The 23,621-nt window shown below is 37.5% G+C and overlaps 1 non-coding gene across 1 annotated transcript; it reads left to right on the top strand.

Moving 5' to 3' along the window:
• The first annotated feature begins 464 nt into the window (after positions 1-464).
• On the top strand, positions 465-628 carry LOC114514814. The gene has a single exon (XR_003686122.1). It is a non-coding gene; the product is annotated as a U1 spliceosomal RNA (small nuclear RNA).
• Positions 629-23,621: the final 22,993 nt, after the last annotated feature.

Below are 23,621 nucleotides of genomic sequence, written 5' to 3'. Positions count from 1 at the left end.
GTATGTTTGGTTCATGCACCAAGAACAAAGCATGTAGTTGTATTTTCTTGTTGATATCAGTGATAGACCCACAGATATTTCATAAGCCCAGATAGCAGGAAGAGGAAACTGGCCAAAAAAGATGAAAGCCCAGCAGAGAAACGAGAAGTGATTACGTTGGGGGGAAAATTCTCATAGAAAGTAAGTGAAGTCGCAGGCCTAGCTGACCACAGAAACCTTGACACACCCACCATTTGAGAGACACTGGACATGCAACCAGAGGAGCTTAGTGGTGGAGCACTAACCGACAAAAATGAAGAACGTGGTTGTGACAAAAAGAATGAAGATGTCTCAGAGGAAGTGACTCTGGCAAGAAAGCCACATTAGAGGAACTCGTATAGCTATGTCATGACATAAAAGCATAAAGGAAAAAATTTTGAAAGCCAAATGTTTAAATTTAGAAAGAAATAAATTAGAAAGTCAATTCTCCTACTTGGCAGGGGAGATACCATGATCACAAAGGTGGTTCTCCCAGGGCGAGGCTTATCCATTGCACCCCAAATGGGCTGACCCCTGCTATTTCCCCAAATGTGGGGAGCTCAACTGCACAATTTGTGGCAGTGGGGAACTCTGTTCATTCTCTCCCCTGGCAGAAAAAGGAAAGAAATCTGACAATTTTCCAAGGCATAGAAATGATGCTCACTTCATATTATAAACTACATGATGAGGAGAGAGCAAACATTCTTCCAATTGCCCATGATGATATTTTAATGAAGAAATAAAACTTATAATTCTACATGTTTTAATGTTTTAAGTTATAGTGCATTAAGTAAATATTAGTTTTACTATTTTTTGTTTTCATATACATTTATGACCAACAGTAAGAAAGTTTTATCCCACTTGCCTTTCCCTAATCCCAGCCCTTGTCGTTAAACTTGAAGACACTGATGAATTCTCATGGCCCCCTGACACTTTTCCTGACAGTCTCTTGCCATCTCCTCTAGTCCAGCTGCCTGTGTTGTCATCTTTGTAAGCCGAACTGAGATTCCCCCGCAACCAGCCCAGGCCACCTGTACATTGCCAGCTGTGCAGTGCACAGGAGCTCCATATCGAAAGAGACACCATTTCCATTGTAGCCATCATAGATGAAGGCTATTTTCTTTTGTTCTAATTTGTATGAAAATGCTCTGTGGATAAACAGTGACTCCATGACTTGTAAGATTGAGTCCTCAACTGCAATGCATATTTAACCTCTCTTAGCCAGAAAGTGGTATCTTCTAAGATGGAAATACGGGATGTCTGCTAGCCCTCATCTTAACAGAGTCTCCTCTTTCTGCATGGTAGTATGGCCATAGAATAACTGTGCAAGCTGAAAGAGTGCAGTGTGAGCTTACTAATCAATGGGGAAACTGACAATTTTCCTATGACCTCAGGATCAGATCTTGTCTTCATTTAAGTTTTTGACATTTTATCATACTTTTTATTGCCTTAATTTTGATTTTTAAAAATATTGTAATAAAATGTATCTAGTTTGATGAGATTTTTGGTACCCTCTCCTGAAGTTTGTTCTCAGGTAAGTGACACACTGACTTCACCTTATTTCCTACCCTAGAACTTCGTGAGGCAACTTGATATGTGTGCCTGCTGATTCACTCTAACAAGCACAGGCACTAGCACGGCCAGGTACTAGAGAGAGAATTCTGATTACTTTTTTCTAACGTTTTTTGTTGCCATGAATATAAAATATAGACAGTGTTCATGGTTCAGTTTTCGCCATGAATTACAGGAAACTATTTGTTTCTGAGTATCTTTTACAATTTGAGCATTTGACTATAATTCTATGACAAGCAAAATGATAATTTTGTTGTGCTTAGAAATTTGCTGGATTTAGCAAATAAAAAATAGCACACCCAGTTAAATTTGATTTTTAAATGAACACAGTTTCTTAGCAAAAACATCTTCCATGAAATATTTATGGTAGACTAAAATGTTATCTGAAATTCAAAATTAACTGAGCATCCTGTTTTTTATCTGACAACCCTACACTCTGTTCAGGTACAGTGGTTTGGTACAAGTGAATTCTCATCTTTGTCCTCATTGTCATTCTAAAATGTATAGGCCTCCACACCTTGATGAAGGTCACATGTTCATGCCTTGAATTCAAAGTGATTTTGTGAATAGTAACTTTGTATGCTAACTGTTACGCCCTTGGATAGAATAACTTCTTTCATTTGGGTATGCTCCTCTTTTCCTGTGACTTTTAATATAGTGACTTCTTTCCTTCTTTGGACTTTCGGCACATCAGAATTAAGCTAACGGGGATTAGCCTTTATCTTTTCATCTCATTACTTTGACAAGTAAGAACTGAAAGAGAAGCCATATGAGACCGAAATATGAAATCAAGCATGCAGATTGGTACTCAATGTTGCTTGTTCCCTTGTGCATGATCCATTAAAGAAGTTAATTCAAGCAAATTTTCTTTCCTGGTCGACATAATGGTGTTGACTCCACAACGTGTTTTGAGGTTATGGCAGATTATCTGTCTTATCATTTGCTATCTGTCCTACCATCCATCTATCATATTTATAGTATGATTAATAGGTAGACTAATAGCTAACCCAGTACTCAAACAGAAGAGTTAGGGAAATTCTCTTATGTTAATCACAGTTATTTACACTTTCAGTGTAGATCAGGGGAATCTTATTCTGTTATATTTTAACTCTTTATTTTTTAATTGGTTATTTCTTTTGCTTTCCAAATTCCCTAATGCTGGCTTCATGCCAGAGGCAACAGAAGGCATGGTGATGAATTGGGGGAAGCCTGCTTTGGTGCTATTCTCCCTGTGATTGATCCTTTGCCTCAAATTGTCAGGTACCTTGCTTACCTAGCAGGAAAACTCATGCCATTTTTAGTTTACCTGGGCTTGTGTTTGCCATTTTACATATAGGACATTAGAAATTGCCAACCCTTTAATGAATTTTTTTCCATAGGCTGGATTTCATATTCTTAGGACCTATGGAGTGACTGAATAAATCTGTTGGACTGAGAACTTGATTAGCGGAGGTGGGTGCATGATATTTAAATACCTCCTCGGCCCATCAGGGGTCCTCACAACATGCCAAGCACAGTGCTAAGTGATAAGGATACAATCATGAATCCTTCAGTTAACATATAATTTGATTCCAATGTTATTATTTAATGCTAGTGCTCTGCATAGAGAATTATGTGAGCTGAAGTACAAGTTTAAGGTCATCTTTTTTTTTTTTAATATATTTTATTGATTATGCTATTACAGTTGTCCCATTTCCCCCCTTCTCTCCCCTCCACCCTGTACCCCCCTCCCACCCACATTTCCCCCTTTAGTTCATGTCCATGTGTCATACTTATGAGTTCTTTAGTTTCTACATTTCCCGTACTATTCTTGCCCTCCCCCTATCTATTTTCAACCTACATTCTATGCTACTTATTCTCTATACCTTTTCCCCCTCTCTCCTCCTCCCACCCGCCTGCTGCTAACCCTCCATGTGCCCTCCATTTCTGTGGTTCTGTTCCTATTCTAATTGTTTACTTAGTTTCTTTTGGTTTTGCTTTAGGTGTGGTTGTTAATATTTGCGAGTTTGCTCTCCTTTTACTATACATGTCTTTTCTTTATCTTCTTTTCTTAGATAAGTCCCTTTAGCATTTCATAAAATAAGGGCTTGGTGATGATGAACTCCTTTAACTTGACCTTATCTGAGAAGCACTTCATGTGCCCTTCCATTCTAAATGAGAGCTTTGCTGGATAGAGCAATCTGGGATGTAGGTCCTTGTCTTTCATGACTTGGAATATTTCTTTCCAGCCCCTTCTTGCCTGTAAGGTCTCTTTGGAGAAATCAGCTGACAGTCTGATGGGAACTCCTTTGTAGGTTACTGTCCCCTTACCTCTTGCTGCTTCTAGGATTCTCTCCTTTGTTTTTACCTTGGCTAATGTAATTATGATGTGCCTTGGTGTGTTTCTTCTTGGGTCCAACTTCTTTGGGGCTCTCTGAGCTTCTTGGATTTCTTGGAAGACTGTTCCCTTTGCCAGATTGGGGAAGTTCTCCTTTATTATTTGTTCAAATACGTGCTCAATCTGTTGCTTTTCCCCTTCCAATTCTGGTACCCCTATAATTCGGATATTGGAACGTTTAATGGTGTCTTGGATGCTCTTAATCTTTTCCTCAATTTTTTGAATTCTTATTTCATCATGCTTTCCTGCTTGGTTGATTCTATCTTCCTTCTGGTCCACTGTATTGTTTTGAGACTCATATTCCTTCCTTTCACTATTGGCTCTCCTCCGCGTGTCTTCCTGCATCTGTTTTATGGTAATCTGCATTCTTTCATCTAAATTTCGTCCAAAATCAACCAGTTCCGTGAGCTTTCTGATCACCAGTGTTTTGAACTGTGCATCTGATAGATTGGCTATTTCTTGGTCGCTCAAAAGGATGAGTCCTGGGGGACTGATCTGCTCTGTTGAAAACATATTTTTTTTCCCCTGTCTCTCCTTTTTTTTTTTTTTTTTCCAGTCTGGTTGCTCTTGTTACGGTGGGGGGCGGAGCCTTAGGTGCTCACCGGGGCTGGGCACCCCAGTCGCTAGATTGTGACGTTATAAGTGGGGGCGGGGCGGGGCGGGAGCGGGAGCGGGGTGGGAGAAAACAATGGCGGTAGTTCCGTTCCCCTGGACTCAGACCTTTGTCTGGGCTTCTGGGCCGCGAGTTCTGCCCTGGTCCACAATTGCTGCCCCTCTGGGTCTGCCAGCCGCAGCTTGCGTACTCAGGGATCACCGCTGCCTTCTTGCACGCCGGATGGCTTTTGTGCCGATTTCGCGCCAAACTTTCCCCCGACCTCCGCGAGCCGCCAGCCCCGCGCCCGCCCGGCTTGTCTTCTCCTACCAGTCCGGATGAACGCGTCTACTTCAACTTCTTGGCTGCCCGACTTCCATTCAGATAAATCCTCTGCTGGATCTGGGTGTTATTCTGATAGTAAATTATTGTTGTAAATTATTGGTTTTCTAATCTTGGTTGTACGAGGAGGTACGGTGCGTCCACCTATTCCTCCATCTTGCCGGAAGTCCGCCTCTAAGGTCATCTTTTCAAGCAAGATAGGAAGGAAGGTGCTGGCAGCACAAACCAGTGGTGTGGGTACAGGTTCACTCAGTTCTGCCAGGCGGTCCTTGTCTGACGCCTGAATGTCAACAGTAATGCTAAGGCACCATGCACTGTGAACATTGATTTTGAAATCCATTGCTTTTGCTGCTAAGTACTGTAAAGATAGGCTGAATGAAATGTGTTTTTCTTCTAGAGCAACTGGAGAAGCTTTTGTCCCCAAACATGACCCTGTCCAGCAGTCAGGTATAAGAAATAGAGCTCCAATTAAGATGAAGTTAGTTGTGAGATCGATCAGATCTGGCAGGAAACACTCCAGTTTGGCAGGTTTCCCAGTAGTCATGTAGTCTGGGAGCTGGAGAGAAATGTCCCACCAAGCTAAGGGCCTGCCACCATTCACTTGTCTGCCCGCAGTAGAAGTCAATCAGGTTTGGAGAGAGGTTGTTCCAATAGTCTTTTAATTGTAACAAAATTTTGTGGAAAAATTATTTAATTTTTAAAATTTTTCTTCATCCTTATTGAAATTATTGGGGTGACATTGATCAGTAAAATCACATAGGTTCTCAGTGTTCAATTCTATAATAGATCATCTGTGTATTGTATTGTGTGTTTGCCACCACACTCTTGAACATCATTATAGCAAGAACTATCAAAGATGGATAAGTTATTTTTTCCTCTTTGGAAAACATCTTTTGTTTTTTTCTTCTTAGCACAATCCTGGAAGTTTTTAAAAACATATTTTCAAGGAGCAGAGAAAAAAAATAAACCAGAAGAAATATGTGGCATCTGAAGACTTATGATCATAAAGCATTTAATGGCATTAAAATAAACTAAAGTCTTATTTAAAGGAAAGTTTGAGTCTTGAGAAAAGGCCTGTCTTTACAGCCCCCCAGGGGATAATTTATCTCCTACCTGAACCTGACTTCGGGGAGCTGGGCCCTTGGAAGTCAGCTTTATCAACAGTAAATCAGACTCGACTGTGGTGGCTGTCAGTTCTGGAGTTCCAGAAAGGAACTATCCTTCCTCATGAGTATTCTTGGTTCTTTTGTCCAATATGAGTTGATCATTCATATGGAGATTTATTTCTTAGGTTTTGATTTGGTTCCATTGGCCTATGTGTCTATTTCCATGCCAGTACGAGGCTATTTTGATTACTATAGCCTTGCAGTATAATTAAAAACCAGAAAATATGATGCTTTCAGCTTTGTTTTTTTTTTTTTTTTTTCCAGCATTACTTTGGCTTTAAGTGTCCTTTGTGGTTCTTTACAAATTTTAGGACTTTTTATCTGTGACATTGGACTTCTTATAGGAGTATTTTTCAGGCATGTTCCACCTTGTGTGAACAGAATGTAAGACTCTAGTGGGCTAAGAGCCTTGCTGGATGGTGTTGTGGGCTTAGAATTCCCACCAGTTCTGTGGCAGTTGCTGTTTGCTTCTGTCTTCCCCACTAGCTTAATTCTGCTGCTAGGATAATGCCACATCTGCTTTGAATGAACTTACTAGGCAAAGTGGGGTTAGTGTGCCTCCAGGTAGAAAAGTAAAAATTTGATCTAGCGTGCAGAATAGGTACATGATTGCATGTATGAATGGATATGTAACTATTTTTCCTTCTTGTATCTATGGCTAAACTTCACTTGAGGCTTCATTCACACTGTAAGCTATCCTGTGGTTGTGCCTTTGCAGGAGAGAAACCCAGTAGCCCTCACCTGCCTCTTTATACTGGTGACCAGCAATGTCAAGACAAATCTGATATTCATAAATGGCTTCTGGTCATTTCCCATCATTCTGTTTGTTGTGTTAACAAACATTTCATGGAGTTTTCAGTAATGTGGGAACGGGGAGGACTTTGCTAATTAGAAGTGGTATATCTCTAATTATTTTTTCTTTACCTTTAGATAGAACTTCTAAAAGGTACTTGGTGTTTGAAGAATTTTCAAAAATAATTCTTTTTATGCTTTATCTACCATAGCACTCTTTTTTTTTTTTTCTGGGAGCAATGTCAAAGAAGGATATTTTGAAAGAAAATTCTGTTGTTGTGATTAAAGGGAACGTTCACAATTTATAAGAGCAGTCACATGTGGAAGAAGCTTTGTGTTGAAAGCGAGGTCAAACAAAAGATAGAAAATAGATTTCCCCATGCCTCTGTAAAGGACATGTTAAAAATATCACCTATGAAGTTCTCAGGATGTAAATATACATAGTAGACAATTATTTAGTGGCAAAGTAAAGTGATGTTTTACTGTCTTACATGAAAACCCGAACCTTTTGTTTGTACACTCTAAGATGAACACTAGAGGAATACTAAAGAGCAGATCAAGAAAGGCAAACATTAGTTACATAATACAGACTCTGAAAAAAGAGCAGAAGAAAATTGCATGGTTAAGGTATGTTTGAGTTTTCAAAACTCTTGCCCTTTTGCTTGTACTTTAAGAGGGAACACTGTCTCTTTCCAGGAAATGGTTTGCCTTGCAGCAGTCTCTTCATTTGCTCTGAGTATGCTGCTCTAATACCAGGTAAGAAAAGTGTCTTATTATGTGTGCTTTCATTCCTTCTAGAAAACGAAAATTATCAATGCCTGTAGCTTGCACATAACATGTTTTCAACTACTTCATTTGTTGGAACTAGTTAATAAAAGTGAGATTTCCTTTAACAAAATGATATTCTGACATTCATAAAAATGAAGTAGTGGAAACAGTCAGCTAGCAGACAAGAAGACTGCCTGCCAAATGATAAGTTTAAATAACATAAAGTACAATGTGAAAGTAGTTCAAGTAACAATATGCAAATTTGTACTAAAAGGGTAGGGCAAAGGAGGCAATGCTTTTTACTACAGTGTACTTGAAGGAGTCCAGATTCTATTTGATGATTTGGATATGGTCAGTGAAAACCAGCAGTTGGTACAATCTAGCTTGCTCTGAATAGTTTGTAACAAACTGAGACTCAGAGAAAAAAATACTTCCACAGGAACCATTTATGAAGGAGGAAAATCTCATCTTTGTTCTTTAAATGGTCAAAATTTAAACAAATTCTATGACCTCAGGACAATCACTCAACTAATAAATGTTGATTAAGTAATAAATGAGGTTAAAAAAAGGGATATGATTTCTATAACTTTATTTTACCTAAGTTGATGTCACATTTATCTTTATTTTATGATCTTGCAACATATATTTTTAGATTAAATTTGTGGGAAGTGGAAAATACCATACATCTTTTTTTTTTTACAAAGCCTTTTATCAATTGTCTTTATTTCCACTTCTGCTAATAAAATGGTAATGGTGAGATTTTTCAAGAAATAGTGGGTTACTCATAATTGAATGATTTTTTAAAAAAAAATTCAGTGCAGAATGGGTCTGAAGGTCAATGGTTCAAAATAAAATAGTTTATGATTTATGGATTTTTGAAATAAATGACTTGTGAGAGGATTGTGATAAAAACACAGTTTTAATAATTATGTTTAGTTTCTTTTACTATTTTGTCTACAGGTCACCTTTCATCTTTTTCATTTGAACCCTGATATAAAATGATTAATTTTTATGTGTTTATTGATTTTAGAGAGAGAAGGGAGAGAGAAACATCAATTGATTGCCTCCTGTACGTGCCCCACCTGGGGGGCAAACCTGCAACCTAGGTATGTACCCTTACTGGCAATTGAACTTCTAGCCTTTTGTTGTACAGGATGATGCTCCAACCAACTGAGCCACACTTGCTAGGGCTAAAATTATTAATTTTTAAACGAGTATAACTAAAACATATTTGTAATAACTATGTATGATGTCAGATGAGTATTAGACTTACTGTGGCAATCACTTTGTAAGTTATATGCATGTCTAATCACTATGTTGTATACCTGGATCTAATATAATATTGTATGTCAACTGTAATTGCAAAGTAAAACATTATTTAAAAAGTAATAGGAAGTCATTGACATAAATGTTCCATACCATGACAGTCAGAACTCATTATACATAATTTTTTTATCTTTGAATTTTACTGCTTCCCTCCACTAGTCAATATAGTTGACAGTTTTCATGTACAAATGAGTGAAAGGAAGTGATTTGTTAGAATTATTGAATTTAAAACTAACAGGAGATTCACAGTTCATCTACTCCAATTTCCATACTTAACAGGTGAGAAAGTGAGTGTTGTGTAGGTTAATGACCTGTCTGTGGCCACACAGATCTTATGCTTCTTCCATTCTTTGCTTCTTTCCCTAACATTATGTTCAGTTAGCTTATTGTATCCAAGAAACCCCAAATCCTTCAAATATTTTGTTTGTTGGCTGTCCCTTATTCCTCCATCTGTGTGGACATCTGTTCTACTTGCTTTGTGCTCCTTCCTCGGGATCTGAACCCTCACTTCCTATCTGATTCACTATCTCTAAACTGGCCACTTGCTTAGGCACTGAGTCCTAAGAGTTACTCGGCTCAGGGAAGAACAGGTTGGTAGTGGTTGTAATTTCTGCTGCCCTTACTGATTATTCTTGACCCATACTCATGCCCATGTGAATCCACATTAGTTCTGTTATTTAACAATTGAAAAAAGTGTTTAAAATTATTTAAATGGCCCTGGCTGGCATAGCTCAGTGGATTGAGTGCAGGCTGCGAACCAAAGTGTCACAGGTTTGATTCCCAGTCAGGCTACATGCTTGGGTTGCAGGCCATGACCTCCAGCAACCACACATTGATGTTTCTCTCTCTCTCTCTTTCTCCCTCCCTTCCCTCTCTAAAAATAAATAAATAAAATCTTTAGAAAATTATTTAAATGATATGTATTTTTCCAAGTTTCAACATAAATGGGCCCTTCCATAATTATTATTAGAGTAATATAATTTTATAATTACAAAAAATCCAAAACAAGTCATAAATCCAAACTTTAATTTTGATAGAGCCTGCTTTGAGCATTCAAAAGCTATAATTTGAAAAAATAAAATTAACTAAGAGATTTTAAAATTAAGAATGTTTTTATCTCAGATATTGGGGTGAGCTTTTAAGCTTTTGAAAACACAGGAACATACATTAAAATATATCATATTTGATTAATTTTAGCTTTTTATTTACAAGGAAATGATGATCCAAAACCATGTTTATTTAACCACAGACAACAAGCATTAGAGATCTATTATTTTTATATGTCTCTACATTTTTTCTCCTTTGTTTTTCTTTTCTTCTATATGGTGTGCTTTCTTTTCCAGATTTTGATGGAGTATGCTAGCTTTATGAAGTAAATATGTATATCTTCTTTCTACCTTAATGACGAGAACCAGGTAAGAATGAACAACCCAGATTCTGAAAAACATACCAACTTATTATAATGCATTAATCTTTTGTTATTCAAATCTATTCAGTGTCTGAGTTGGAGTAGTAAGAGTTCCAATAGAAGATTCAGGTAATAAGTACCACTGTAAATTTTCTGACTGTATTCATGTCCTGAATTTTGGATACAAAGTAGTAAGATTTCAGAAATAGAGATAAACCTCTCCAAATAGGACTGTATCATCAATTTTATCTGAATCTATTCTAAGTTTGGAGAATGAATGTTTTAATAAAAAAGAGTACCTTTGTTTTTGAGTCTATAAAGTTATACCATACTCCTTCTGGGGTTCCCATAGATACTGAATTTTTTTAATCATCAATCACCTTGAAAAACAGTTTTGGGAGAAGGACATTAGAGGGAAGTCAGGTACAAAGCATCTTTTAGTTTGGGGTTTAAGGGTGAGTTTGCTTCTAGATTTAAAGCATAGAGATGCCAATCCACTGAAGATAGTGTTAGACATGTGGTGGGAATAATGATATGACTGTTGAAGTAGAAGTGGTTTCCAGGTATAAGGGGTGAGAGTGAGAGAAGGGAGGGAAAAGGGAGAGAGAGAGAGAGAGAGAGAGAGAGAGAGAGAGAGAGAGAGAGAGGGAGAGGTGTTCAAAAGATATAGGATGGGGCTAGGTTTAATGAAAGAGTGATAAATTATTTTCTTACTTTATAACTTATCCATGACCTCTAACCTCCAGCACAGCCTATTAAAATTTGTCATTTGATTTTGCTTGTACATAGAAAATTAAAAAGGATCCTGTTTTCATATTCAGGTTGAAACCAATATGGGTGATATTCTATTTCCAGACTAGATACAGAAATTTCTGTAGCAATCAGTGAGTATAGACAGCAATGTTTGAAGAACATGATGTTAGGAGAGGTATCAGCAGCAGAGACAAAGTTCTGGAAGCAAGATAAGATGCCCAAAATGGAAAACAATAATGCTACTATGGATGCTAATAAAACTAATAATAATAAATTACTGAATGCAATTATTAAGATATTTGCATTTGCATTATTTTAAGCACTTCCATGAATCATGTCTCTTAATTTTCATGAAAATCTTATGAGTTTACTATTATTAACCCCATTTTAAAGATAAAAGAACTAAGATGCAGAAGATTAAGGGAAGTCCAAGATCACACAGCTAAGGAAGACAGGTTATCTTCCTGCAGAACTCCTGTTACTAATTGCCATATTATTCTACAAAATTATTCCACAGAATTTTGGGGTAGGCACATGAGAGCTACTATCTGGCAATAAAGCTGGCAGTCTTTTTTTTTTTTAAAGGTCTTCACTGGCAATCTTATTTCCAAATGAGTAAAGTTTAGATATTTGTTCCATGTCTTTCTCATTGTAAGTGTGTTAATATTACTACTTAATTTCCTCAATAAAATATTATGATTTTGCCTCAATAAATTCTTTATACATATAAATTTAACATTTAAACATATAAATATAACATCTATTATAATGCAGAAGGGTAATGAGACAGTTAATTTTGCAACATTCATCTCTGCCATAACTTCCAAACTATATTGAGGCTTGCCTTGACAATTATGTAATGCAGGTTTAGATTTTAAAGCAAAGAAAAGAGAATTATTTATCCCTGTATGTTTTCACTGGAGATATATGTACCTAAGTGAACAGTGAATTTATTCTATGTGCATTCAGACATTTCTCTGGAAGCCCAGCCTTAGTAGGTGATAGTCTAAATAATTGCAGGTGTTAACAGAGCATCATGGCATATCATGGTTCGAAAGAGACCTTGGGACCAACCCTGTCAATGGGGATGAAGATTAGAAAATGAAGACTCAGGACCAAGGACAGCGGTAGACTCATCAGTATCCCAACAGCAGTTCTATATTGGATATGAGGGTGGAGAACAGGGAGTCAATTTGAACCCCAGTATCCTTGTGCTGCACTCACACTGCTGGCCATTTGGAATATATGTACTGAGAGAACAAATTGGATGTTAGATTAAGAAGGTTGCTCTTTGTTTAGAAGATGAATCTTATTTTCCAGTTCTATTTCCTCTCATTTGCTTTTTGTCCCCCACTTGTGAGAATTTAATGAATTTCCCTCCACGTGGCTTCCAGTTACTAGCACACAGGCCCCACCAACACTCTTGGTTTTCCCCTTCACTCTTCACTGAAGACTTTGGTCTTCACAATGACAGGCTGCTTTGGGAGCTTTCCCTTTGCCAGAACTTTGTAGTAGCCTGATCACACCACATCAATGATAGGAGTGGCTCCAGACTTATTTTTGGCAGCATTTACATGCATCTGTTCACTGACCAAGGTCCACAGTTTATCAAAGTTGACAGTGGGGCAGAAACTCTGCTTTTTAAAGTAAGGTTGGAAAATATTTTCATTCCTCTGTCTTCATCTTACTTTCCACCCTTCATTTTAGTGTCCTTACCAAATATTTTTCTGTTTGTCCTGATGTTTGAGAAAGAAAAAATAATTTTCCTACTTGAACTTCCTCTCAATGTGCTTGATTGAAATTTACAATCACATATCGAGGGGTTTATTGGTAGCATTTAAATGTAGTCATCTGGGTAAGACGCCCAGCATAAAAGCAACTATGTTAGGTAATTCCCAATTATCCACATGCAGCTGAAAGGATATGTGTCTTTTAAAATCTCCAGATGCCATTTCAGGGAAAAGTACAAAGCAAAACAGAAATATACTGTTTTCTGCCAAAAGTCTCTTCTCGAACAATATTAGACAACAATGATCACAGAGAACACTTTGATGGTTTCCAGATGGGATAGAGGTTGGGGAGATGAGCGAAAAAGGTGAAAGGATTAAGAAGAACAAATTGGCTGTTATGGAACAGTCAGAATGCTCCTGGGGATGTGGAGTGCAGCACAGGGAACACAGTCAATGGTATTGTGGTAGTTCTGTGTGGTGTCAGATGGGTGCAGAATTTATTGAGATGATCATTTGGTGGGCTATGTGGTGCCTGGTCACTTGGGTGTACACCTGAAGCTAGTATATTATTGTATATTAACTGTATTAAAAAATAAACAAAGCCCTGGCTGGTGTAGCTCAGTGGATTGAGCACGGGCTGCGAACCAAAGTGTTGCAGGTTCGATTCCCAGCCAGGGTACATGCCTGGGTTGCAGGCCATAACCCCCAGCAACCACACATTGATGTTTCTCTCTCTTTCTCTCTATCTCCCTCCCTTCCCTCTCTAAAAATAAATAAAATCTTTAAAAAACTAAAGAATGATTATTTAAAAAAAGAATAGATAACAATGGCTAAACCAGGGATTCTCAATTACAGCACAATTCACATTTGTGCAAGATAATTTTTTTTAAGACTTTATTTATTTATTTTTAGAGAGGGAAGGGAGAGAGAAAGAGAGACAGAGAGAAACATCAATATGCGGTTGCTGGGGGCCGTGGCCTTCAACCCAGGCATGTGCCCTGACTGGGAATTGAACCTGCAACGCTTTGAATTGCAGCCTGCGCTCAATCCACTGAGCTATGCCAGCCAGGGCTGTGCAAGATAATTCTTGGTTTTAAGAGTTGTCCTATGTATTCTGGAATGTTCTAGCTCTCTAAAATATAATTAATGACATTTTATAAGTGGGCCTCATTCATGCCTGGATTTCTTTTAGATAGTTCACGTCAATGACAATAAACAGCATGGTTTTTAAGTTTCTAAAAGTACATGTTAAAAAAATTCAGTAACTGCCCTGGCTAGTGTGGCTCAGTTGGTTGGAGTGTCATCTTGTGAAAAATGAAAAGTGGTGGGTTCGATTCCTGGTCAGGGCACATGTTTAGGTTGTGTATTCAGTTCCCCAACTGGGAAACCTATGAGAAGCAACCAATCAATGTTTCTCTCCCTCTCTCTCTGCCTCTCTTCTCCCTCTCTAAAACAAATAAGCGTGTCTTTGGGTGAGAATAAAAAATAAAATTTAATTTAAGAATATATAAAAAATGAAAAATCCAGTAACTGTTCATGTGGATAATGGTTTTCAAAATATTTTAAAATTGTATTTCATTTTCCCCCATAAAAGCCTTGTGAGTTATATTAGAGGTTTGTAAATAGTATTTCCATTATATAGGTGAAGAAACAAAGTCACAGTTAAGGTCATATAGCTAGGTTTTGCAATGATAGATTTAAAGTTCGAGTCTCTTGCAGTTGCAAAGCTCCTGTCATGGTCGGAAGGGAGTGTGTGGCTCGGCACTGCTTGTGTTTAGCCCTTGGTCCTACCAATTACCAGCCTTGGGAAACTGGGCCAGTAGTTAAATCTATTTTTTAAAATTTTCTATCTGCAAAATGAGGATTTTTACATTATGAAGTTAGAAGGTGCTTTATAAGATATTGTGAGGAATAGGTGATCAGTGCTTGTATATAGTAAGTGCACACTAAATATTATTATTATCAATAATGATAATAACAAGAACTATACCATCCCTCCTATTGTCACTGAAATATAAAATATGAATATAGACTGCCAAGGTTTAAGCCAAGCTCCATTTCTGAGCCACACGACCCTGCAACATTGACTTATCCCCTCTCTGCCTCAGTTTTCTTATCCATAGAAGATGATAACAATGGAAACTGTCTCATCTCATTGAGTTTTGGTGAGGATTAAATGTCACATAGTAAAGGGGCACTAAATATAAATAATACTGATGGTTACAGTGATAATAATAATGATGATAATTATTCACTAAATACATTGGCATTTTTTTCACATTCAACTGATTATGAGCTTAGCCTGAGAAGTCTTGTCTGATACTACCTTTATCAGTCAGAATTTTATTTGCAAGCCAGAGAAAGCAACAGTTCTTGTCTTAGACAAAAAGGAAGTTTTTGGATGAATATGATTAGACAATTAGAGCAGGGCTGGAGGTCTGGGTCTGGAAAATGGTCAGGCACCAAGAGAAACCAGCAGTCTGGGGTCTGCAGCTGTAGCAGAAATGACCCAGCAGGAGCAGAAGGAATGCTGTCATCATGCTCAGCAGCCTGTGCTACTCTCTGGAGAGTCAAGGGCTCTGGAGAGGGGTCTTCTCAGCTCCCCTGACTACATGGGGGACAAACGGCCTGCCTGTTTGGTCTCTGTGGTTGGTGGGCACAGCCTCTCCCCAGAGTTGTACTGCACACGGGAGAAAGGTAATTTCTAAACAGAGCTGGGTGGTATTATGAGGAGGCTTGGATGATGGGCAGGCAAAGAGCCAAGGAGAGAGAGCGAGAAGGGGGGTGGGGGGAGAGAGAGAGTTTTTCCCCTCTAACAGTTAACCACTATGGTATTCCCTATAAGTAAAATTTTAATTTTTAATGATACATTACTTTATTGAACTAGATCAGTTTTTAAATTTTATGCTAATTGCTTGTTTTGAATACAATCACAATTAATGTCACTAGTAGGGATGACTGAAGGACATTTCGAATGGTAAAACAGAAGGAAGTTAAATCACTTCAACTATTTGGACTGAGCACTTCCTATGCACCCAGCCCTGGACTGGTACAGAGATCAAAGATGCAAAGATCATGAGTTCTTCCTCCAGGAAACCAGTAATCTAACTAAAGATACAGACATGTTACAAATAAAATAAAAGAAAAAAGTAGCTGTCATATCATATAAAAAGTGCTTTAATAAAGACACGTGCAAAATGCTTTGTAATAACAGAGAAAAGGCATAATGATGATGATGATGTGAGCTCAGGTCTGAAGCAGCACTGGGCCAGGAAAGAAAGGGAAGAGAACATTACGGGCAGAGAAAAATCAAAGGTGAAAGGAAGATCATAAGACAGAGAAAAAGGTGCAATCCCAAGCTTGTTCTAACTATTGGTGCTATCATATCTGCTTTGTTTTGTTGTCATTTTATGTCCCCTGTGATTTTTTTTAAAGCAATGAAGTTGCTGTGTACTAGCCAGATGTCCCATTAGATCACTCTGAATGTGAAGAACCATATTTCTGGAATATTTTCACACTAGCAGTATTTTTGAATTTGCCCTCAACCAATGATTGCCATGGAGAAAGCTGTTTCATGGGTATTATTCAGGAAAGGGGAGAAGTGCCAGCATTTAGAGGGATTTTTTTTCTCTTCTGCCAATCTAATTCTATTTTAACATGCCTTTAAGCTCATTTTGATAAGACTTAAATCAAGAGGTCTGGCTCAGGTGCAACTGTGGTTGTGTCTGTTCAGATAAGGTGCTGCAGAGTGTGGTACACTTGTGGAAAAAATGAGCAATATTAATTACCCAGTAAAATTAATTAAGGTAAAGGTGGGCCTTAGAACAAATGATCCATGTGGGCAATTAGAATAGTTCTACATGCATAGATAAATCTGCCTTTCTTTTCCTGCCTAATTACAGTAAAACCATTTGGAATTTATCTCCTTTGAAAAAGTATTAAAAGAATCAAATAAACTCTAAAAAGACAAGTGTAGCCTCAGTTTATATAAAAGGTGGAAAATGATTCTGGATTTTGGTCCACTTAGGTCAGGGCTCAACAGACTTTTCTTGTCAAGAACAAGAGAGTAAATATTTTAGGCTTTGGGGGCCATAAGTCTGTTATGACTATCCAACTCTGCCTTTGTAGTGCAAAAGCATCCACAGGCAACATTTAAAGAAATAGGCATGGTTGTGTTTCAATAAAACTATGGACACTGAAGTTTGAATTTTACATAATTTTCACCTAGTACGTCATGTTCTTTTAAAAAATTATTTATTTTTTAGAGAGGGGAAGAGGGGCAGAAAAAGGGACAGAAACATCAATGTGTGGTTACCTCTTATGCTCCCCCTACTGGGGACCTGGATCACAGCACAGGCATGTACCCTGACTGGGAATTGAACTGGCAACCTTTTGATTTGCAGGCCAGCACTCAACCACTGAGCTACACCAGCCAGGGCTCATGTCATATTCTTTTAAAAAAAAATTTCAACCATTTTAAAATGTGAAAATCATTCTTAGTTCACAGGCTGTAAAAAAAATAGGCAGCACACCAGATTTAGCTCATGGGCTATAGTTTGTCAGCTGCTGGTTGAAATAATGAAAAAATGATGAAATGAAATGACTCAGATTTATGGTTCCATGTGGTCCAAATCTGACAAAAATAAATAATACATACACTAGCCTAGCATCACAGAGATAGGATGACATAGTGGGGCAAAACACCTTTTTAAAATCGTATTTCATCAAGATATGTGGCTGTTCTCCAATATGTGACTCAATCACATATTAATGAACCTTCTTCAGAAATTATTCATCAAAAGCTGCCACTTAGCGTATCTATATGAGAATATGACTTCAAATATCACTTGGAGCCAACTGCTCCAGATATCTTTTAATTGCACTTGAAATTTCTTCTAAATCTGTCCAAATTTTTTGATAAGAATTGATATTTTCTAAAAAAAAAGAAAAAAGAGGCACTGATGATGGCCCTAACAATACCAACACTGACCCCAGTAGATGTGCCAAGGGGAAGTATGACCTGGTGTGGTTACAGGAGTATTAATGGTAGCATTAAGTACACCTGAAGAGAATGACTAGAATGGAATTTTTGTATTGATTTTGACCTAGGCCCTCTTTTCTTTTGCTTTGCTTGTTTGAATCACCTGCTCATATCCCTTGGCTGTGTGTGTGTCCCACTCTACACTGGTAGATCACTGGTGTTATCATTATGTGATAGCAACATATTTTGTCTCTGGTTGCAATGACACAAAGGTTACATTTTCTCACCCATCCAGTTCCTTCATCTCTTCCTTATTGATGAGGCTGTCCAATAATGTTTTGTCCTGCTCCATTTTTGTTTTTTATTTGGCAATTGAAGATCCTATGTGAAGATGGGAGTGTTATTCTTTTTTAATGTACAGTGTTCTCCCTTGAAATTTCCTTTGAAAAAAATCAATGTAGGATACTTCTCCCAAATGTATGTGAATGCCCTGAGATACTGTGGTGGGAAGGGGTTTGTAAGTATCTTGAATTTTAAGGGGAAGAGGGTTTGCGTTCAAGTGTGCCAGGAAAAATTCCTATCCCCATATAGAGCTCTTGCCCTGTTGAGCCTGGGCCTGAAAACCTTTTCATCATATATATTTATAGTCTTACAGCTATGTGTATGTATATATATGTATGTATATGTTTCTATATATAATAATAAATTGTGCATGTATCACTGTGTACATTACAAATACACAGGTAACAGAATTTAAAAAGGTGAAGAGAAAAATAAAAATGGATGTTTAATGTTTTTCTCTTCTAGTCTCGTAAGTCACTTTGTGTGTTCTGGGACGCATCCTTCACTCCCTCACTCCGGAGAGCGAACTTCCCACTGGATTTCAAAGCTGAGATTGAAGGCCATCTGTTTTCTGCTTCACCACGGTTTTGTTTTTTAATGGCCTCACACTTAGAGTGGTGCATGGAACACCAAATCATATTGTGGCCCCCTTGGGAGGGAGGATGCAGAATTGACATAGAGAATATTCTTTTCAGTTGTAGCCTGTGGTGAGCTTGATCAGGCTGGCAGTTCCCATGAAGGAGCAAGTTGTTCCTGGGGTGCAGTTGGGTCTCAAAGTGGGTGCAACAGCCACAACAGATGTCCACTTATTTTGGCACAAACTGAAGTTTAAATTCATTCTGAAGGCTGACATTAGGCAAAACTGGTCAGTTTTATGGGAGTTTACAATTTTTTCTGCTACAAAAAGCAGCATTTAGCCCCTTTGTGGGGGGTGCATTTCATATTATGCTGCAGTGATGGAACCTAAGCTGATGCACATCAGAAAGTATCTTATAATGTCTGCACTGACAGTTGAAGATACTCTGATGCCCCTTTCTGGCCTAGTTGAATGTAAATTCTTTTTTAAAAAAAGATTTTATTTATTTATTTTTAGAGACAGAGGAAGGGAAGGAGAAAGAGAGGGAGAGAAGCATCAATGTGTGGCTGCCTCTCACATGCCCCCAACTGGGGACCTGGCCCCTAATCCAGGCATGTGCCCCTACTGGGAACTGAGTCAGTGACCCCTTGATTCACAGGCCTGAACTCAATCCACTGAGCCTGAGTCTCAATACCAACTAGGGCTGAATGTAAATTCTTATCTAAATGTGGAGTAAAAGCTTTTCCTTTTATTGAAGTAATTGCCAACATTGGGGTTAGACAGTGATAGAAGAGAAGGTTAGAAAGCTTCCTGGCCCCTCTGAACTTACTGTTCTGTTGTCGCACCCGTTCCCAGCCTCTAGATACTTGTCCAGGTATTTGGGAGAAGAAGTAGATCTGCCAAGAGGTTTCATTTCCGAGAGCACTGTCACAGAAAGTAATGTCAAGATAATGGAAGGAAGGCATGGCTTTCATTGGGAAGTGCTGAGGGTGTATGGCCAGCAAAAGCAGACAGACAGGATTGGAAGATCAATGCCTCTTTTGCTTTGGTAGATAAAAAGAATTGTAATTTGGGAAAAATTATTTGCTAAACTGCATTCTCTAATCCTGAACTTGACCCTCACATTTACATTAATTTTTATGATAAAGATGTGGAAGTAAACAGAATTAAGACATTTTAAAGTGGTGCCAAAAAAAAAAAAATCTAAAAATCAAATTAAGAATGAGCAGAAATAGGCATGAATAAATGAGTAAGCAGTAATGTTCCTTAGAAATATACACAGATGGCCTGATCTTTAATACTGGACTGAAGGTCTGCCTGAATGAATGCAGAGTTTTTTTATTTTGTAAAAAAAATAATAAAAGAACTGTCAATAACATTTCACAGACAAGCAGGAATAAAGTTCAATTGGTTACTTCAGACATTTCTTAATTTAGGACTTAATAGATTCTGGGTGCTCTTGTGGTTTGATTTAAGATTATATAAAACCAAGAACTTCTATTTTATTTTAGTGATAGATTAAAATTTTTGAACTATAACTTGGTGGTGGTTTCTGAAATAGTTAGGAGACATACTAATAAGATCAGTAATATTGACAATATATTGGTAGTTGCTAATGTATATTTAGAGACCAACAAAAAATGAGGATATCAGAATTTGATTAAACAGCCAGGCTAGGGACCATATGCTTATATTTGAGTTCCCACCATCAGCAGCGCATTTCACATGGCCAGAAATCTTCCCCTGGAGTGAGGAACCAAATTAGGGCAGGAGGCACAAAAGTCAATATTCAGAGTGCTCTAATAGGGCAGACGGCTCCAGCTCCGAAGACCAAATTCAGTATCTACTCGACTGTAATATCTTTTGCCAAACATATATTAATATTTATTATCCCCTTCAAGGCATTTTGGACATTAAAAAGACTCAAGGGAGAAATGGACCCCTTGCCAATTTCAAGGCCATTTCGAAATGGAATGAAGCCTAAGGCTAAGTTCAGGCTATAGGTCTGTGCTGTTTATAGACTTGGCATCACACTGTATCATGCTTTCTAACAATAAATTGTCTTTAACAGGCTCACAAATCTTCTTGAGCTCACATATCTCTTCATAAATAACATTTTGATGAGTTGAAGGTAAATAAGCTAAAACAATGAATAATAGAGTCCTTTGGATTTATAAATGAAAGGGGGAAAGAGAGTATGTGGTTAACTGTGGCCCAAAACTGTAACTATAGTTTTTGTTAAATGTTTGAAGAAGGAATCACTTGACTTAAGAATCAGGACATTTTTTTCTTGGGTTGGATCAGCAGTTCATTAGGTAGAATTTGTATCAGTCCCCAAGCTTTTGTTATTTCTTTGGGACAAATTTAGTTTCTTCTCTTTCTATGGGCTTTGCTCCCTTATTTCTCAAATTCCATATGGTTTTGAATGACTGTATGCATATATAGACAATTTCTTCCACAGTTATACTTTCCTTTTTGCAGGGAGAACTTTATATATTTAAATATTATTAGAAAAGTCCTCGGTGAAGCTGGAGGTCCTGATGATAGCAACCCATGGGGAAAACAAACCTCAGAAACTTGACTTTGGGTGTGGTAAAAACTAGGTTCTAGCCTGTGTCTTGTGACTCTAAGTGCTCTGCTTTGACAACTACTGCATGTGGCGAAGCCTCACCACCGTATACTGGGATATCCGCAGAAGGCTTCTGGTTTCTGGTAGCTTCCCTTTCAATTTCCTCTGCACGATTTATTAAAAAACCATAGCAAACCCTGTTTTTCCATTTAACAATTATGCTTTTCTAGGGACAGGGCACCAGCCTATCCCTGGCAAGACTAGCTACCAAGTTTGAGTGACCCATTGCAAAATGAGGATACAAGGCCCTTTGTTGAAAAATTTTTAAGAATTTCAAGAGGACAAGAGCACAATATTAAACCATGTTTAGGATTCTATTGAGTCCAAGGCCCTGTGTGACTGACTGCACATGTTGCATACCCTTGAAGCTGACCCTGGTCCCCAGATTAAGTTTTTTAAAAAATTGTATTGAGGTAACATTGATTAATGTTACATAAATTTCAGGTGTACACCATTATAAATAAATATCTACATACTCTATTGCATGCTCATCACCAAAAATCAAGTTTCCTTCTATTACCATATGTTTGACCACCTTTACCTAATTTGCCCTCCCCCCATCCCCTTCTGTTCTGGCAATCACCATTCTGTTGTCTGTATCTATAAGTTTGTTTTTGTTTTGTCTTGTTAATTCATCTTTCAGAAAAATGTAAAGTCTACTCTCATTATTAGAGAATTAATCCATAAGATGATCTTTTGGTACCATGAAGGTTTTGTTTTCAGCTTATATAGTCTTCTTTTGAAAGTGGAGCTTCTTCTATTACTTCTCCATCTTCTAGGTACACAATAGGTGCTTAATGAGGGTCCACTGGCTTGACTTGACTGAGAGGACGTGGAGAGCACCAGCCAAGTAAGATTGTTTGTCCAGCAGCTCTTGCCCATTAGTATCTCCTTGCCCACTAGTATCTCCAAAAAACCCCCTAAAAACCCCAAAACAAAAAGCAGAACATAAGGGGATAGATACGTCCACTAAGTAGATGGGAAACCCTTCCACAGAGTATATGCATAGCAAATTGTACCTTGATGTATACAATTTATACTTTAAATATCTTACAATTGTATTTGTCAATTATACCTCAATAAAGCTGAAATTTAAAACAAGGAAAAAATGAAGAGTTTGCACTTTTTGAAGTCTTTTTTCAAAATGATATAGATTTATTTCAATTAGTTTCCATGAAGTATGCATGTTTCCATAAGAATCATGGAGAAGCACCCATGTGTGAGGGAGGTGGATAGAATGTGAGGAGAAAACAATTCTACAAATTAAAAAAAGATACCTATGCTTGAATGTTTATCAGCATTCAGCCAACAGATTATTTTTTTCCAGAGCTCTAGCTGTAAACACAACCTCTGAGGCAAGGAGCAGGGATGATATGCCCACTCTGTCTGTTTTCTCCAGGTGCCCCTTGACCCTTTTGAAAGTCCAGCAAACAATCAGTTTGTAAAATGTGACTTGAGAGCATTCAATTCTCAAACCAGAATTTATTGAAATATCTGTGAAATTAATTGAATTATCCTCTTCTAAATATGTTAACATGAGTGAATCTCCATTTTCTTCCTTCCTTCCTCCAATATTTCTTATTTAAAAATATAAGTAGAGAAACTAATAAACAGAGGAATTCCTTTAAGAACAGTAACAAACCTGCATTATTGTCCCCTAGAAGTTAAAATTTTGGAAGTAGACATATAATGATTTGCAGGTTTCTTAATGATTTTCTGTAAATTCTGACCAGAGAGAAGTGAATAGGAGCTTGCAGATGATGGAAGCCACGAAGAGTGAGTTGAGGAGTGTATTTGTTATTAATATCACATGAATATAACTTTTCTTGTGACCATGATTATAGTATACCTTAACTGGGATACAGAAATTAAAGAGTATAACTGAGTTAGTTAAACACCAATCCAAAAGTCCTACTGACTTAAATTTAACTCAGTACTCATTAGCAAAAAGGAAACCAGATCGTGGGTGTTGTACAAAATCTTTTCTACTATTGAAAATAAAAACTGAAAAAAAATCACTTAGTTGTGATTAAATTTATCTTTAATGATTGGCTTGTAATTATATTAGAAAAAAATTACACAGTGCTGGAATCTCACATTTGATAAATAAGCTTTTCAGTTAATAAATAAGTACATGTTATAGTAATATGTAAAAATTAAAAATATAATATTATGGAAAGATGAATAATAAGCTATTACTTATCTATACATAAAAGCTAATGAAACTAAAATCACTCAACTTATAATA

The sequence above is a fragment of the Phyllostomus discolor genome, chromosome 3, assembly GCF_004126475.2.
Source record: "Phyllostomus discolor isolate MPI-MPIP mPhyDis1 chromosome 3, mPhyDis1.pri.v3, whole genome shotgun sequence".
Taxonomy (NCBI): Eukaryota; Metazoa; Chordata; class Mammalia; order Chiroptera; family Phyllostomidae; genus Phyllostomus; species Phyllostomus discolor.
The sequence above is the reverse complement of the archived record's forward strand: the minus strand, read 5'-3'. Positions and strand labels throughout refer to the sequence as shown.